Consider the following 15636-nt stretch of genomic DNA (forward strand, 5'->3'; position numbering starts at 1 on the left):
ATTGTTGGGAAGGGGGAATGAAAAAATATCTGAAAACTCCAGGACATTTAAATGAGGAAAAAATTTTAATGGGCTCTGAAAGAAGTTCAGTATCCTAATACACTTGTAAAAAGGCTGAAAATTGAGCAAATTTTTGTAAGCCTGAGAATTTAATTAAATATGTTGTAGGTTTGAATAGGAAGATATTTCTTGACCTTTCTTCTCCTATGGTGGGAGAAAGAAAGAGCAATATTGACTGATCTCACAGGTGAGCATTTAAGATGAATAAATACATGTTTATACTAGGCTTTGACTGTGTAAATTGATTTAGTAGAATGAGAATAAGCAAAAGCCATACACAATTTATTGTTCTAGTAGCTTGTGTGCATTTGAAGTTACTATTTGTTACATAAAGTATCAGAGTTATTGAAATCTCAGATCTTTAAAAAGAAAATTAGGATATTTCAAGCTGGAGTATGACTCAGAACCCTGTCCTTAAGATCCTTTGTGCTGTCTGAAAGATCCACAAAGCAACAGGGGGAACAGACTTTATATGAGAAGCAACAAAAATGCTGTCAAAAGCTAACATAAACAAATATAAAATACAGAGAAAAATAAATGTGTTTTGCCATTCTGTATGACTCAGTGATGCATTATGTTTAGTAGTGTCAACCATATGTGTTTAAGGCAAAAATGTGATTGTACTTCAGCTGATAGTTTTTCTTTGATTTTACAATATACCTGAATCCTGCACAGCTCTCTATTATTCACTGAGACAAAGGATGACAGCAAATGAATTCAATACATCAATAAATTACAATTCAATAAAATTCTTCCAATATGTTTACTGCTAAAGACAGTAAGAACAAAATAATCAAGCTCCTTTCTGTTTTCCCTGTTTGTCTTTTTGGCCCTGTTTCAAACACTTCATTGTTTTTCTAATGGGGTTAAAGGAGAGCTAGCAGGCAGTGTAGAACCCTTTTTACTGTGTTTCTCTGAGTCACTACGTATCCTCAGAGATGATGGTATCTGAATTTGTCAGCTTAGTCCCCTCCTTGCATCTGGCATAGTCTCAGTGTCACAAACAGGAACAAAGACTTGTTTAAAACAAAAAGAAGCAAGCAGCAGGGCCCAAAATTATATATGCATATTAAGAATGTGCACAGCTTGGGAAAATAGTCTGTTCTCTCCTACATTCTCCAGTTCATCTATTTCTTAGAAAATCACAGCTATTCAAGTTTACAGTGATCTCTTCATAAGTTGGACATTCAGAGATTTATGGAAAGATGACAAATTTGACAAATAGCACTTATAGCAAGATGAGACCAGCTAGTTTTACAGATTTTGACTTACTAAAAACCAGTGCTGACAGATGTTTCTCAGTATGCAATCATCTAAACAACTAATATGTTATTAGGGCAGAAGTAATAAAAAGAGGAGTTATTATTTAATCCATTTGTGAATATTTTTGCTACTACAATGGTATTGCCCCTCAGAGATGGCTGTACTGAAGTGATAGATGTAAGTGATAGATATGAAGTGTCTAAGCTCTTCCAAAAGATGATATAAACATTACTGCAACAAATAAAGAAAATTCTCCTGAATGAATGCCATTTAAAAAAGTGGCTTTCATACTTATTTGTTCAGAAAACAGAACAAAAACAAACTAAAAAACAAACAAAAGAAGACAATAAGTAAGCAACAAATATTCAATAGATTTATTTTTATTCAAAAGTAGAAAACTGTGCCCTAGAATGGTTCTTTACAAGATTTTTTGCTTTCTTGGTATTTGTAAAACTTTCTTTGATAATTGAAAAGTGAGTTCATATGCTATGACTTCGTACTGATTACAAAGTATTAAAAAAACATTTTCTGGTACAAGGCCTTTACAGAAGGTTGCTTACAAAATATTTTATTTACTGATTTAAATTCTATAAAGGAAAGAGTTATTCCCAATAAGGCTTAGGGTGCTTTTGCAATAAAGCCTGATCACATAGTCAAAATCCTAAAATGAATATACAGACAAAGAGGGTAAGGGAATAACAATTGACTATAAAGCTTTAAATCTGAACTTTATGATTCAGTGTTTCTCATGCAGTAATTTACTATAACTGAAATGAGGACACCGTGCCCTTACATGACTGATGCTAATTTGGGTCTCAAACATAGGACACCCCTCATAATGAAATATGGGTTTGGGTGTGTCAGATATGTGTGTGGCTTCATTTGAAATTAGCTCCACAGCTGAACATTCAGGAAAAGAATATGCTGAAGTTTCTTCCCATATCATAGCAGAGAATGTCACAAATGAGTGACTCAGTGCCTGAGCTCTATTTTCAGTTTCTGGTGTGTTTGGTCATCCTTCTCTTGTGTGGGAAGACGGCATGTCTGGTCTCCTAGGCCCCACTTTATGTGCAGTAGCTGTGACATAGCCAGCTGCAAAAATGAAACAACTGTAAAATATATCTCTTCCCTTTACTTTTCCAGTGGAGCCGTGTCAGCCAGCTGGAAAGCCTACAGTGACATTTCATTGTCTGTCTGCTGTTCCCCACATGGTCTGTAACACACAGAGTAGTTTCACCTCCACAATGCACTATCCTGTGCTTCCTATGCGGCTCTCAAGGCCCCAAATGTGGCACTTTGGGATATGGTTTAGTGGTGAACAAGGCAGTGCTGGCTTACCAGTTGGACTTGATGAACTTAGAGGTCTTGTCCAACCATAACAATTCCATGATTCTAATGAAAAGATCTCTATTATCCATACACATCTGTGACAATCAATATCTCATCTTTTTTTGTTTCTGAAAATGGCATGTTTATGTAATTTCAAACAGGAGTATCCTTGATTAAATATGAATAACTATACTCTTGCTTATAGAGAGGACAGCTGATGCTATTTCTGGGGGGAAAAAAAGAAAATTAATATTTAGGATCTTTTCAGGACCCTTCACAGTAAATGGAAAACATCAAAATTTACAGGATTGTACTGTGGATTTTACAGGCTACATTCTCTCTAGTATCTACTAGGGTACAAAAGTCACTGAATTGCATGGGATAAAACCTGAGGCAGAATTTCTGTCCAGACCTTTCAACAAATGTTACTTAACCAGCTTCAGTTTCTAACCAGAGCCCTCACTGTATGGAAGCTACATACAGCTCTTGTGTATCTGCAAGTCTTTATTTTCTGTTGATTATGTTTTGTTATTTCAAAAGTCAGTTTGAAGCAAGCCTGCCAAGACAGAAGATGCAAAGGTTGCCATGTCACCATGGATTCTCATGTACTGCACTACCCACAGTGTAGTATGCCAGGGTGTGCAGGACAAGCTCATTTATGTAGATAGTACTGTTGGTGATTAAATATTCCTCCTAAAATAATAAAAGAAATAAGTGAACACACTGCAGCAATAGAAAGAAATCTGCAGCTGATTTACATACAAAATTGTCATTTGTCATTTGCTTGACAGTCTCCTTACTCTGAATTAGCTCACTCCTTTTATTCCTCTCTTTTTTCTCTTTAAGTTGTCCTACAAGTTGGCTGAGTGCTTTACTGTGCTAAATTCTGATATTTATGCAAGTGGACTCAGTACTTGCTACACTTCTTTGCGCACTAGAAGCTGAACTTCAACACCCCTGTTGACTGTTGAAAAGATGTATGGTGTGTATACATGGAGGAAGAACAATTATGGGGCTTCCTTGCTATCTATACTTGTTTTCTCTTCCTTTTTCCAGTTTTATGCATCTACTGATTGTTGCCACAATCATATTTCTTCTATGTGATAAAAAATATAATAGCACGCAAAAATGTATTTGACATCTCCTTCAGCACCCCATCTTACAGCCTTACATGTTTTACATCTGTCAAATACTTAAAACAAAGTGCACAGTTCTCATATCCTGTCCTCCCCACAGAGATTTGGTTGATCTCATATGTATACCCATTTCCACTGGACTTCACAAGCATCATGATAGACAGCAGGACAATTTGGAATGTGATGATCTTTCTGGCTTATTCCATTACTTTTTTTTCCTTGATGAGCATTTTAAGAAAGATGCATTTCTTCCTCTGTGCTCACAAAATTCATTATTTCTTTGTATGGAGAAGTTGCCTTGTGTGCTCAATCACTTCCTCTCTATGAGAAATTCATTAGACATAGATACAGTCACTCATGGTATTTCTTAAACTCTGTTGAACATGTATTTCTGACAAATGCTACGTGTTCACTCCAAGGCATGATGCAGTGTTAGTCATCTTTATGTATTCCTACTAAAAATAGTGAACCCCACAGCCAACTATCTCTGTGTTAGTGGGAGCCAGCTCTGTGACTGTGGAAGGGTGACTAACTCCTGGAGCAAACACTCTCCAGAATGCCTCCGCTTACTCAGTTCAGCTAGGACATTTCCTCCACTCTCTACATGATTAATGTTTTAACCATTGTCTTCAACATTAGCTTTGTATTGGCAATGGTAATGAGAAACATTTAGTCTGAAGCTTTGTTCCAAATTTAAAAGATGCTCTTTAGCAAGTTAAAGGGGATATCTTTATTGTTCGTACTGCCTCATGTTCCATTTTTGCTAAAGCTCATGAGATCAAAGTATGCCCTGAGGCATCTTACACCACTGCTACAGTTTAAAAACTGGCCAATAACTAACAACAATTGATTGCTGTCAGATTTCACCAGGCACCACAGGAGGGGTCAAAGTGATAGCAAGTTTTAGTATTTTACAAGAGAATGTGAGAATCTTCCTGCTAGCAGAGAAGAAAACTGTTTCAGACCTGGACTAAATCAGGTCTCTGCAATAATGGTTACAGCTAGCTACAAAGTGTACATTGTCATGCCTCCTAAATGTATATGCATGTTTGTATATGTTTGTTTGTGTGTAAAATATTTCAATGTCAATATATACATATTATTGATAAATAAAAGGATGTATGGACCAAAACTGACACGTGTCATTTCCAGCTCTTATTTTGGCAAACTACATTGCAAGTCCTAGTTCTGAACTTAGCACTATAGGTCAGTCTTTAACTGAAAAAAAATTTCAGAAACCAGGCAAACATATGTCAAGCCAAAGTATTAACACCAGTTAGAAAGCAAACACCACTTTGAACTTCCATCTGGAACGTGAAGAATTGCTGTGCCCACTTCTGGGCCTTGTGCTTCCAGGAAGACACTGAGGTGCTGGGGGCATGTCCAGAGAAGGGCAATGAAGCTGGTGAAGGACCTATGAGGAGCAAGTGGGAGAGCTGAGATTGTTTAGCCTGGAGAAAAGGAGGCTCAGGGGAGACCTTATGGCTCTGTCCAGCTCCCTGAAAGGAGGCTGTAGTGAAGTGGGAGCCAGCCTCTGCTGAGCGGCAGGACAAGATGACGCAGTCTCAAACTGTGCCAGAGGAGGTTCAGGATGAACACCAGGCAGGAAGAAATCCTCCATGAAGGTGGAACCACCGTCCCTGGAAGTGCTCAAGAAACAATTGGACATGGCATTTACCGGTGTGGTCCACTCGACAAGTTGGTGACAGGTCAAAGGTTGGACTCACTGATCTTGGTCTTTTCCAACCTAAATGATTCTGTGATTCTGTAATATATAAAAATAGTAAGTTCAGAGGAAAAAATATCAGAAGTTATCCTACAAAGTTGTTTTGATGAAATGTGGTTAAAAAGATGAAAGGACTGAGATTTCAATCTTTATGTTTAAAGCTAAGTATTTGTTTTGCTATTATATTACTGTTTGAAGAAAGGTTGGACATGAGCCAGCAGTGTGTGCTCACAGCCCAGAAGGTCAGCCACATCTCAGGCTGCCCCAAAAGCAGTGTGGCCAGCTGGTCAGGACAAGGGAGGGAATCCTGAACCCCTACTCTGCCCTTGTGAGAGTGCAGAATGTCCTACCTGGAGTGCTGCATCCAGCTCTGGGGTCCTCAGCATAAGAATGATGTGGACCTGTTGGAGATGGTCCAGATGAAGGCCATGAAGATGACCAAGGGCCTGGAGCACCTCTCCAGGCTCAGGGAGCTGGGGTTGCTCAGCCTGGAGAAGAGAAGACTTCAGGAGACTTTACAGCACCTTCTAGTACCTAAAGAAGGATTATAAAAAATGAAGAGATGTTTTATACAGGCAAAGAGTGACAGGGAAAGGGTTTTAAACTTAAAGAGGGGAAATTTAGATTAGGTGTTAGGAAGAAATTCTTTTCTCAGAGGATGGTGAGCACTGGAACAGGTTTCCTGGAGGAATTGTGGGTGCCCCATCCCTGGAAGTGTTTTGCGGCAAGTTGGATGGGGCTGTAAGCAATCAGAAATGGTGGGTGGCATCCTTGCCCATAGCAGGAGGCTTGGAATGAATAAGATGAGTTTAAGGGTCCTTCCAACCCACACCATTATCTTGTTCAATGATCCTCTGATTCTGTTTGAAATGAAGGCTTGTCTACTCCCTGAATCTTGGACACTATCCTTCCAGAATTTAAACAGAGGTGACAAGAAACTGTGGTTACTTAATTTTATTTCAATGCTAGTCATTCTAAAAACAGCCATCTCCACAAGGACCTCAGAAATGAACAATTAATGCTCTTACTGAATGCTCAAAGCAATTATTTTTTATTGTTTCTAAATGTAATTTTTGTCAAGGACACACCACTCTCAACTAGTTTCCTGTCTGCTCTTGACACAGCAGAGATCTAGAACAATATTAGCATGACAAACAGAAATAACATCAAGGGGCGTTATATACAAAGCAAATTACTTGCTTTTACCTCACTGACTGCCCAGACTGTCTTAATAAATAATACCCTGGCTCTGATTCAACTCCCTGCTTGCAGTCCTAAAAATTATGGCACACACTGTGTTTCAATGTGTGTACTGAAAAAGAGAGATCCATGCTCAAGGAAAAAAAGTGAAAAAAAGAGAGAGATCAGTCTTTAGCTATCTAAACAGAAATAATTTCATTTCTAATCTGGCCTTGGAAAAGAGGTGCAAAAATATCTCTCATCTGGTGTGTGCAACAGTTTTAAAGTAGTATACTCTAGAGGATCAAATTATTCAGGCAGCAGAACGAGAGGCAAAACAAGAGCCAAGGATTTTGAATAAATACTACAGCTGTGGGAAATGAGTTGCAGAAATAAAAGGAGGAGGGACCAGCTAGTTTTTGAGGCTAATAAGCATATGAAATCTCAAGGAAACAGAGCAAAACTGAGTCTGATTTATACCCTAAATAACTTCATTGAGTTCATTAGAGTTCCATAGGATACTGAATACATCATCTCAGAAATTGGTTGGTATATGATGGTATGTGAATAAGAGAGAGGGAATTCTGCAGAAACACCAGTCCTTTTGTCTTAAGGCTTTTATATTATAGTATTTCAGAAAACTTGGAAAGTGACAGACCCGGAGTGGTAGCTAGCGCCAACAGTATTGCAAGCAGGTGTTCCACAACTCCCCAGCTCCCCCAGCTCGAGTGCTCTGCCTCCATCCACAATTCCTCTGATGCTCTCAGTTTGGATCACTCTGTGCTGTAAATTTTGTGATGAGCAGGATAGTGCTTTTGTTACGCATACAGATGTGCAGCACTGACTAGAAACAGATCTCAAGATTGTTTCCACTCTAGGCATCCTGGCCTTTTGTCAGAGCTTTTCTGTTTTTCCATGCTTTTCAGCCCTCTGTGTTTGTAAGGTTAAAAATAAAATGGGCTGAGCCATCCAAAAGTGATTCTCCACTAGGGACTGTTTCTGCTTCTGCAATTCTCTTCTGTGCACCCTTCCTTCCTGTTGACTTTGCTGCTTTGGTTCTCCCAAGCTAAGTCTCTTACTGCCAGGGCAAAGACTTTGTTGCTCTCCCTCAGCCTTTCCTCCCCACCATCCCCATATGTGTTTGGGCATCACTAGGAGATGAGTATTGCTTCATATGGAATCTTGCTTCCTGTCTGTGGGAAAAAGAACTCATTGCTGTCTGCAGCCAAAAGGTAGAGAAACAAATAGCGAATCCTCATTTGCAAGGAGACTGTGCTTTATTCAAGATACATTGTGTCTGAAAACATACCGCAGCAGCAACGGTGACTTACTGTATCAGACCTCAGCTTCTCTATGCCTGAGCCATCCTTCTGAAGTGGCCCTTTGAAGTTTCACCTGTTTTAATTATTCCCTATGAGCTTTTACAATTTTTCCTAGCTTTACAGGAGATAAAAGACAGAAACCTGAGATTAAGTCACAGAAGCAGTTGAAAAGTAAGCTATTTAGGTGGGAAGATCTTTCCGAGAAGAACCAGGAATCCAAGATGTTTATCATAAAGGGTAGAAAAGCACAGGAGGGAAGCAGACCAGTATCGGGTGCAGTATCCTTCCAAAGCATATCATTGCAGTTACCTATTCTCATTAAATCAAGATTAAATCTATTGGAAAAAAATGAATACACAGAGCTTTTAGGTCCTTACATGCTTAAATGCTGAAATACAATTTTGAAAACTTCATAGTTTTTTACTATGGTTAATTGAAAAAAAAGTTGTGGATATACTTGGAAAGCCAACAGATGGCTCCAAGCCACTGGATTCTTCCACACATCCTGTGACCCTGACCATCTTTAACTACAGGTGTCTTTATAAAGCTTTCTATCATGACTTTGGGAGAAGGCCAAATTATTAATTATTTCTTTTCTTCCTTCCAGGGGCTTCTCTCCCAAAGCTGGATGTGGTCAGTATTTTGGTAGACATTACTAGTTTCTGCAGGAAGGAAGGAGGAGCCTGTATCACATGTATGAAAGATACTCATAAGAGCTTTATTTTTTTTTTTTGAGCAAAAAATATAGGAGTTCTTTTGTTATTCTTTCTAATGTTGTCATTTTCAACTATTTTCTATGGAATTGTTCTTAGAGTACATACACATACATACACTGAGGAAGTTCACAGTCCACACATGAGAACTTGTTCATGAACCTCAAAAAAAAGGGGGAAATACTACTCTCACATCTGGCAGTCATTTGTTCATCATAGAACTGTGCATCTGAAAGCATTGCATAATAGATATGCAGGGCCAAAATCATCCTGGGCGTAACAGTACTGACGTCAATTCCCTTACACCACAAAGGAATTTTTTGTGTAGAATGCAAACTGTTTTCATGAAAGAGAGAGAAACACTTCAGTATGGATTCTTTTTGACTTTCTTTTCTTTAAACAGCTGGCAGTGGGTAGACATTGGCTTGCTGGCCAATTGCAATAAATGAGATGGACCACAAAAAAACAAAAAGGAGAATGGGTATGGAGACTCAATTGGTATTGAGGATTTGAAATGCTATGTGCTGTATGTAAGGGATGCTATTTCAGACTATCTCTAGAATGGTCACTTGATTTATGTACCTATTACAAGCTAGAAAACACAGAGTATGCTCCTGAAATGCCTAGGATTTTTTCATAACTAACATGCTTGGTTCTCCTAGAAATGTGAATCATTTCCTACTAACAAAGGGTAAAATTTTTAGGTGTACCTATGTGACTTAAAAAGCAGAAGACCTCTTCTGAAAAAGTGCAGAGAAATTTGCAATTGTACTGTCACTTAAATTTTAAATCTCCAAGTTCATTTCCTCTCTTGTTTTCAAGATGGCTGGTCCTTGGAGCACTCCCTAACTCACACCATTAAAAACAGGCAGACTCCTTTAGCTAGCACTTGAATTTACCTCCTGGCTTCATCTATTGTGGATTAGGAACAATTCTACTAGCAGAGAAGCAGGAAGGAAAATTGCAGAAAGGTCATTAAAAACGGGAAAATAATGTCTGGAAGCACCGACTGATGGCTGTCAAATTAATATTTCTCTATTTTGTGATGTTGAATTTTGGGTTTGAAATCCAGAGGAGTTTTTGGGTGATCCTTTGTGTTCTAAGAAAGGCACACATTGTACATATTCCTACAAGCAACAATTCAGATTATCAAAAATATTACCATTGAACCATAAGACATTATAAAGGTTCAGGCTCTGCATATTAAGACATTATAAAGATTTTGAGTCCACATATACAATAAAATTATATAAACATTTATTAATCACACATCTCTGGAAACCTTAGCTACAAAATTTCAGGGTACCTTTGTGGTTTGTGGTGCAATAAATGGAATCTTTGCTATAAACAGAACTTTACCCTTAGCCCAAAATTGTTTCACAGATTACCTACGCTTTTTGCAAGTAATGTCTGTGATTTACTAAATGTATTTGTAATTTGCTAACTGTATTGTCCTGCACAGAGGAAACAGCATGACACAGCTTCCTCCCTTATTCCTCCATGTCTTTGGGCTCCTGACCCTGCTCAAAAGGAATTCCTGAACTTCTCTGAACAAAGTCTGCATTTACTGCTGATACTTACAGTAGGCACAAAACTAAGTAGAGATTGTGCCAGTCATAGCTTAACCTAAAATGCTAAATCAGATCTTTTCAGTTAGGAATATTACCACTTTAAAAAGTTGGTGGTTTGGTTTTTTAAGTCGTACAGCTCTTTTTTAGAGAATTATAATATTAAATCTACCTGCCGAATAACTTCTGCGTGGTTTTTTTAAACTTCTGTTCCTTTATAGTGTTCGCTCTTGGATTCTATTTAGTGGGAACAAGGTCAGGATACAGGATACATGATCTGGACATACACATTTAAATATACACATACAAATATTTAAAAAAATATTATGGATATATCCTTTATAAATTTTACATTGAAGTTGGGTGTGAATTTATACTTTTCATATTGTTCAGCTAGTTTGCTTCAAAAGAAACTTCACTGAATTAAATTGAACTACACATAAACTAGATGCTAGAAAGCAAAAGGAAAAATCTGTGTATCTGTGTGTGTGTGCATATGCACAGCTTTGAATTAAAACTATTATTATTTCTTCAACTGAGCAATTTCAGACTGAAAAAAATCAACATTTGCAACTTCAAACACAAAACATAAAATAACATCCTTACTCTAGTCACAGTTAACCACATAGTGACTAAATATAGCATCAGCCTGTCTTCAGGATGTGTCCACAATAACAGATTACTCAAAATGTTCTGCTGCTATTCCCTACCTAATATTATGTCTGCAACAAAATGTGGAAGTTTAAAATATCTCTGTAATTATGGTAAACAGACAACAATCACTAAAATTGCAGAGCACTGTCCACTGCTCCTAACCTACAGGATGTATATAGAAAACTAAATTAAACAATTCTGCCTACTGCTACTAGTCAAATGCAGACTGCATTCCAGGTGTTGGTGAAGCACAGTGGAATCATATTTTGAGTGAGATATAAATTCCAATCCTGATTTTTGTTAAGATTTTTAGATGACTTCTAATTCTGAACAGCTAATGTGTGTTTCCTTACTAACTCTGTTGAGAATTTTCACAGACATTTTAAAATGTAGAAGCCATTAGAAAATTGACACGATTTCCTCTTGCTTCCTTACTTAGAAATGGGGAAATTACTCAATGTGCAAAAACCTTTATTCAGGTTAACTCAATCATGCAAGCCAAATTCCTCTTGGAGCTGAATGCAGACAGAAGCAGGTATCCTGAAGTGTGTCTCCAGCCATGTTTTGAGGAAAGCATTCCCTATTTCCGGGCATGGCTCCCAGCCCTCCCTGCCTGCTCCTGCCGGTGCCCTTCTGCTGACGTACAGCAGCCTTGGAGTGAGAACAGGAAGGGGAGAATCAAGGAAGCAGCTGTTCTCTGAATCACAACCCTCTCTGGATTTCTCTTGAAAAAAAAAAAAAAAACCACCAACCAAAAAAACCCAATAGAAAGATAAGACCCAGAAGAAGCGCAATATTCCTTGAAGCCACCTCTGCAGATGCTACCAAGAGGCTCAGCAGCACGGTGACAAAGAGGGCATACAACGTTTTTTCTTTAGTGCACACAACGTTTTTTCTTTACAGACTGAGGTTCTCTTTGCATTTGGTTTGTACAGTCTGCAGGGCTGGATAGCCACAAATTCAGACTCATTTGTACAAATGGTCTGTTAGAAGCTGCCTTAGTTGGGCTCCAGAAGCTTCCCTTCCATCACCCTGAGTAAAGTCTTCCTAAGTCCGCTTTTAATATTCTCAAAGTTTGTATTTAAGAATCAGCTCTGTCTTTGCTATTCAGATATATACCCATTTTAATCTACTTGCTTCCTGCCCTAAATGAGCATGTAGAGGCCAAAATTTAATATCAACACCCTATAAGCTGATTTCTATCAAGACACTTACAAAAATTTATAGATTGGAAAAAAGTTTGTTTTGCAAATTCAAGAAAATATTTCCTTTTTTCATTTTAGAAACACCAATTTGCATTGTATATTTCTGAATTCTGATTATCTGTTTCTTAATTACTTCAGATGCTTTTCCAATGAATATAGCTGTAAGATGTCCTGAATTTTAAAATAAACTTTCTTTTGTTTTTCATATAAAAGATGAATTAGAAAGTTTCTATAAAAGATACTCTCAAAATACTTGTAATATAGCCTAAAATCAGAGTAATTTGTTCTGAAATGCTTAGAAACATGACTGAAAACATAATCTATAAATGTGGTTCAAGTTTTCTGGCCAGAAACCTGACCTGTTCAGGTTTTGCTTGGAATTTAATCATCAATTAGAGGTTACTAGCAAGAGCTAAGATCATAAAATCATAGAATATCCTGACTTGGGAGCGACCCACCAGGGTCATTGAGTCCAGCCTCTGGCCCTGCGCTGGCTGCCCCAAGAGTCACACCCTATGCCTGAGAGCGCTGCACAGACACTTGTTGGATTCTGACAGATTTGATTCTGTGACCACTTCCCTGGGAGCCTGTTGCAGTGCCCAACCACCCTCTGGGTAAAGGACTTTCTTGTGATATCCAATCTAAGTCTCTCCTGACACAGCTTCATGTCATCCCTTGGGCCCTGTCACTGGTCACCAGTGAGAAGAAATCAGTGTCTGCCTCCCCACTTCTCCTCATGAGGAAGTTGTAGACAGCCTTGAAGTCTCCCAGAGCCTTTTTTCTCCAGGCTGAACAAGCCAAGTTGTCCAGATGCTCCACACATGCCTTCCTCTCTAGACCCTTCAGCAGCTTCACAGCCCTCCTCTGGACACTCTCTAAAAGCTCCATGTCCTTACACAGCAAAATAAATGTAAGCATTCCTACATTATTAGAATGGTAAATGACTGTGCTTTTACCTCTTCCTCCATTAAATTGTAACCAAAACTGAGAAGTACATTCCTTCACAGCTGATCAATTTCCATGCCAATTCCTGAAAGCTTCTAAGACTTAATTCCCTCAGCTGCTATTTCCCTTGTGCTATTTAGAGAAACAAAAAACCAAACCAAAACAAACCAAAACAAACCAAAACAAACAACCCCCCTCCCAAAAACCCAAGTAAAAAACCTCCACCAAACACCCCCTCCAAAAAAAAACACCATTGATAACTCTCTTTCCTTGCTTATAGTTCCTTCCTTTCTTTCTTCCTTTACTGAGGTTGTGTTCTGTGTGATCCTCTTGAAAACTAGATACTCAGTCATTCCATAATTTATGTATCAAATCAGATGCAGACTTACTTAGATTAATAGATACTAATATTCCCTAGACTGCCACTTGTAATACTCTTCCACAGTACAGCCACATGGTTCTGAAGTTTTACCTACACTCTCCCATTTTCCCATTCAAATCTAGATTTTTTAATAGTCTAATACCTCTTTGTTAAAGGAATCCAAACCATTGTATGATTTTATAACTGTGCCTCCTTGTAAAACCTTTCCGTTCCTTCAATGAAATAACACATGCATATGACTGATGGAAGTGGCTACATTGCAGAACACTTGCAGTTTTGAAAATATGGAACAGGTTTTGATGTGTTGAGGACAAAGTTCGTCACTCACGTATTAGATTTCCAGTGTCTGACATGAAACCATAAAAATGTGGCCACAGTTTACTTGCAACACGTTTGTGGACAACATGAAAAATGCATGGACCTCATTGGATAAGGGAACTGCCACATTCCACCATGAGTTGGTTTAAGATGAAACCATGATATGCAGAGAGGGCTGAAATTGGACATTTGCTGTCTTGCTGCTGTGGAGTCATTAAAAGTCACCATGGACCTTCAGAACCCTTTTCTCGCATTCACTGTGTTTTGAAGCATAGATGCTAATAAATTTCATAATGTAGATGTAAGATGGTGAAAAAACTAGTCTCTCTGTTCTGACATCATTAAAATTGTGTTTTAAATTCCCATTCTGGTAATTTCTGTAGACCTTTTCCCATACATTTTGCATGTGGTACTAATATGGGTAGAAAAAAAACTTCCCAACAAGTTTAGTTGGTGACCTTGGATGACACTTTACATTTCACAGTGTGAAAACAGACCTAGTTAATCACTTAAAATATTTTTTTTCTTGATTAAACATTTCATGAATGCATGACTTTAATTTACATTGCAGCTTGGGCTTCTGAATGGACAAGTCACTATTGAAAAAGATCTTAGATGCCTGATTTGGATATTTTTATCATCCTTTGTTAGCTTTAACATTAAAAAAAAAAAAATGAAGCACACATTCCTGTAATATTTCATCAAGTTCTGACTAACAGAGAATCAGAAATGTTCTAAAATGTACAATTACAAACAGGCATAAACTCTGAGACATTTTTGTGGTTTCAGAGAAAACTGACTTAAGTACATACATCTGGAAAGTCCCACCAAGAAGCCACTTCTGTATTTTCAGGAAATTAAGCAAAAAGGCCTACTGCAATTTTTCTATTGTCATTTGTTTATTTATTTTAAGCCACATAATAAGCAGAAATTTGTGATCGTAGGTGCAGAGTTTGGAGCAAAAAGAAATGTTTTGAAGATAAAAGAGTTGTTTATATAAACAACCATTTATATAATTCTAATGGTCTCATGTTATGTGAGACGGTCAATAGTGGGAGGGTTCAAAGCTTTGTAGCTGTGGAACCAAGTCATGATCACAGTCATTCTCTTAAGTGCTTTGTTTTTAGTTCCTTTCTCTGGAATGACCCACAGAGACTACTGGACAGATAAAAAGGTGGTAGCATATGCCAGAAGATGCTTCTGAAAAGTCTTGATAAAAAGGGTGACTGGAAGAGTAGTATCCTGAGTTATACCCTGAATTGCTACTCTCAAGCATAGCAGGAGCTGCAGAAGAGCAAAGAGCAGGAAGACTTAGTTGTCAACATTCCCTGGTTTTTGGATGATCCTGATAACCAGCAGTTTGGAATTCAGAAATTTCTTTATGTAAGAGCCTTGCATTTGTCTAGCCCCATATTCTAGCACCAAAAATATCTGTTAGTAGATGCATAAAACCCAGTAAAAGTGGATTAAATATATACTTTTCCAGCCTCTTGATTCTTTCAGATTTGAGGACTTCCTAATCCTGATACCATTTGTGCAGTAATCCACCAACAATTCTCTCTCCCAGTTAGACAACCTTTCCCTAAAATACTGTAAATTGCCATAATCCACAATGTCCTCTGGTAACAGGTTTCACAAGGCTCCTACCCCTTCTGCTTTGAATTTAATTGCCAATAGCTTCATTTGATGGTCATTACTTGCAACTGATAGAGACTGTAAGAAGTTGGTCCGTGTTAATAAAAGTTAGAAGGATTAAAATTACAGCCAGGGGGATTCTGATGTAGCTCAGAATCACATTTCCCCTTTTCAAAAAGCAAATGTCTTCATCATGCCTAC

The 15636-nt window shown here is 38.0% G+C and overlaps 1 long non-coding RNA gene across 1 annotated transcript in view; it reads right to left on the bottom strand.

The window, feature by feature from the left end:
- Window positions 1-5185: 5185 nt before the first annotated feature.
- Window positions 5186-15636, bottom strand: part of LOC135448153 (uncharacterized) — a 36328-nt gene continuing 25877 nt past the window's right edge. Inside the window, exons 2-3 of the long non-coding RNA XR_010440407.1 lie at window positions 5865-6048; window positions 5186-5553 (exon numbers count right to left, since the gene is read on the bottom strand). This is a non-coding gene — a long non-coding RNA (uncharacterized LOC135448153). The remainder of the gene's footprint in view (window positions 5554-5864; window positions 6049-15636) is intronic.

This window comes from Zonotrichia leucophrys, chromosome 5, assembly GCF_028769735.1.
Source record: "Zonotrichia leucophrys gambelii isolate GWCS_2022_RI chromosome 5, RI_Zleu_2.0, whole genome shotgun sequence".
Lineage (NCBI taxonomy): Eukaryota > Metazoa > Chordata > Aves > Passeriformes > Passerellidae > Zonotrichia > Zonotrichia leucophrys.